Source organism: Cyprinus carpio, unplaced genomic scaffold, assembly GCF_018340385.1.
Source record: "Cyprinus carpio isolate SPL01 unplaced genomic scaffold, ASM1834038v1 S000006749, whole genome shotgun sequence".
Classification (NCBI taxonomy): Eukaryota; Metazoa; Chordata; class Actinopteri; order Cypriniformes; family Cyprinidae; genus Cyprinus; species Cyprinus carpio.
The window spans coordinates 774,843-778,812 of NW_024879348.1; the positions used below are offsets into that span (position 1 = coordinate 774,843).

Consider the following 3,970-nt stretch of genomic DNA (forward strand, 5'->3'; position numbering starts at 1 on the left):
ATATAGAACTTTTTCTATTTCTGCCTTTCTTTTTTCTTTTGTTTGCTCATTAAGAACATAAATAAACTTTAAGGGAACCTTAAAGTAGTGTACTGAAGATTTTGAAATATTATGTACTATAACTACATCTGGTGTGCAGGGCAACTGAGTTCGCTTTGGAGCATTTTGGTCCCACTCTCACTGAGTCAGCTTTTTACTGTAACTCTAGTAATAGGCACAATGACCCCCTCAAACAAAAGGGTCAGTTTGCATTGGTGCCTCCAACAAGCCCAAGCCAGAACTGTGTACTCACTGAAGGAAGAAAAAAAAAGTACAAAAACAGCAGCAAACTTTTCGGCTAACCTGATAGTGACTTGTTGGTTCTGTGTCAGACCTCTTCAGGTTCACCGGCAAACCCAATTTACACGGTAAGAGGTGATTCTTCAGCTGGGATTGAGATGAATTTGCATATAAAAGTTGTATTTACCAACACAAAGTGTGTTAGAAGGGCTTTAGTTTTTGCTATTTGCAATGCAACAAGCCCAGCATACATGTGGATTCTGGAAATCTGGAATGCTTTTTTTCAGTTTAACCCTGAAAAACCATTCAAATGAATAAATTATATAAAATGATCACAGTGAAAACAACTTTTCACTCAAAGATTGCTAGTAAATTTCACAATAACTAAGAAAAAGCAAGTACCACATTGAATTAAATGTGAATTTTTGAAGAATGAAATAGTCATTTTCTTGTAAAATTTGAAACAATAAGAAATAAAAATCAGTTTTTACAGTGTAGAAATATTTCAGACTCTGCACTAAACTAATCAAATATAAAAGTTTGTGTCATTGATTATGTGAACCTTTTTGTATAGGCGGACAGATATTTTTGCTCCAACTGAAGCACAAAATGTTGCCGGAGAACATGGTCATCAGATTTTTTGTTCATGCAGTTTGAAGCAAAAGGGTGACAAACCAAATACTGGACATTTCTGGAATTCATATAAATGGTCATCTTTTTTTTTAAATTCAATTATATATTTCTGGATAATATAAATTTGTATTGAAGAAAAATGATTACATTACAAAAGACTTTGCACAACGAAGCAAGACTTTTGGACCCCATAAAATAATTACCAAATGTCTGGTTTTTATGTCGTAGATGATGTCCATTCCACAAAAAAACATATCACGAAGTGTCAGTGAAATTCTAATTGAATTATTCTAAAGATTATCTTTATAGTAAAGGATCAGAGGCCACTGAAAAGGCTCATTATGGAAGGCACCAGAGGACACATTTTGCAGCTAATGGTGATGGGCGTTTTGCTGGGGTAGAGATTTCTTTAATAACCACATAATTCCAAAAACTCTTTCATAGTATCATTATATAACAATTTACAGTTCTTATTCCATTTATAGTAAAGCAAAATCCATTTCACTGAAAAGAAAAGTCCTCCCATCTGTTTATCCATTATTTGAACAAGTGCTTTATCTCAGACTGGCCAAAACAATGGATCTGTGTCTCTTTGTCTACCTGGTATTATCATGAGCAATGAAACCAATTATCTAATTTCATATATCCATCCATTATAGATAACCGTGAGTGTTTTAACAGTAATCTTGTATCTTTTTTAGCAAGACAGATAAGGATGGATTTTTTTGTCTGATGATGATCTGACTTCTGTTTGACCTCATAGCGCAACTGTCCTGGGACACAGGGCCATCCAGGACCCCTGACTATGATGACACCTCCAGCCTGAGATCCTGAACCCTTCCTGGATGGCCAACATCCCTGACATCTACTCCATATCAGACGTGACAATGCACGGACACACAACACCATGGCCCTGTACGGCGGCACACTGGCCGAATGCAATTCCTGGTCCCTTGCCCTCCAGCTCCGTGCTGGAATCCGCTTTCCTGGATATCCGTGTTTCGCCATGCCAAAGGCAACCTGACCATCCACCATGGCATCTCCTATCAGTACGCTCACTTTGGGGATGTGTTAATGGACGTGGTTGCTTTCCTAAGGGAGTATCCTTCGGAAACGGTGTTGATGAGGCTGAAAGAGGAGTTGAGCGAGACGCGGGATATTTACAATGCAGTGGTGCGCTATATTAATGAGTATATGCACACTGGGACCTGCTGTGGCACAGTCGTGAGCTGCCCAGCATGGAGCGGCGCGAGGAAAGCTGATAGTACTGCAAGACTTCACCGGCCCTGACCTGGGAATACGCTACAACTCACTGGACATAGCAGATGACTGGAAGGTAAGGACACACTGATGGGTTTGTGAATATGGCAGGGACTTTTCGGCTTGTGGAGGAAATAAACTCTCTTAGAAGACACTACTGATCCAAAACAAATGTCATTTCAACCTCTGAAATTCAATAAACCATGGTAATGGAAGTGCATTTTAAACACTTTTGGGATAAAAATTGCTGACAGTTGCTTGCGTATTTTAAGATTTTTTACAACTTTTTTTTGCATAATTTGATAAAATTACAGCTTGATTGGAAATGACAAATAAAATATTCTATTCACCAAGTGATATTGACTACAAGTGATTTTTCATTATTTTTTCACACATTATATTCCATATCTCAAGTATATGTATAAAATGTTTTTATAAATATATTACCATTCATAATAACCAATGAATTGATAAATTATTAATAATTAAATCATTAAAAAAATAAATAATATTTTCTTGAGTAGCAAATCCACATATAGAATGATTTCTGAAGGATCATTTGACACTGAAGATTGGAGTTATGGCGGCTGAAAATTCAGCTTTTTCATCACTGGAATAAATGATATTTTAATATATATTCAAATAGAAAACAGTTATTTTAAATTGTAATAATATTTTACAACATTACTGTTTTTACTGTATTTTTAATCAAATAAATGCAGCCTTGCTGAGCATAAGAGATCAGTTTCAAAACCATAAAAACTTACTGATCCCAAACTATTTAACATAATATTTATAATTTAAATAGAAATATTGAAATGTATTATTTCACTATTTGCCATGAAAGGTTGCTTCCATGCTTTCAAGACAGTTTTAATGTTTAGTGTTTTCATGTTCATATAACCAAAATAACATTTAAAAAAATCAACCAACTGCTGGAACCATACTGTAAAAGTAGCCCAAACCCAGGAAAAACTAGCAAAGGGGTGGGAGACAAAATATTAAATTAAACGTTTGAGTCATTTCAAAGGGTTCTGGAAAACAGAACTTACTGAGATCCTTAGGAGACTAATTATATTTTAGTATCCAGAGGTGTAATCTTCATCTGTCAACTATCTTTAGAAATCCATCAGAGCGAGTTTTTTTCTCCCCTCACCATCAGTTTTTTGAAATTGTACTGATAAAAACCACTTTTTCTCGCCCCAGGTGTCCTCTCTGCAGCCGGAGGAAGTGGAGAAGAACATGCAGAAGTGTCTCCACTCATTGGAGCGCGGCTGCGGTTGGTAACAAAAACCGAATGTTCCTCACCTACAGCAGCGGTGCCAGTATCCTGGCACATCCCAATGCCCTGGCCCGGCTAATAAACCCCCGCCTGCACGGATATCTGACAGGCTATGTCGGTCAGAGGAAGCGGTTTGGTATTGTAGCAATGGACTTTCCTGGAGCCAAGTTAATGCAAACAATTATAGGCTTCAATTATTGAGAGACAACGGCAGGACGTCAGGACCAATACACCTGCAACTCACCAAAATACTTCATTAATTGACACAAATCCCAGGTATAACTGTGACTCAAATTACCCATATACCCTTGAGATTTTCCATATCTGTGACTGACAGAAAAAGTTTGAGCTTGCTGGCAAATTTTGCAGTATATGACATAATAAAGCACTTCGACAAATTTCTGTCATAACACACATGTCATGACAAAATTTGAAATAAAATGCTCTCCTGTCACTTCATAAGGACTTTAATAAGATAGTCTGCATTTTCCATGGCACTCAAAATAGAACGCTCCG

General features: G+C 36.9%; 1 pseudogene; it reads left to right on the forward strand.

The window, feature by feature from the left end:
- Positions 1 to 371: 371 nt before the first annotated feature.
- Positions 372 to 3,750, forward strand: LOC122144677 (annotated as a pseudogene).
- Positions 3,751 to 3,970: the final 220 nt, after the last annotated feature.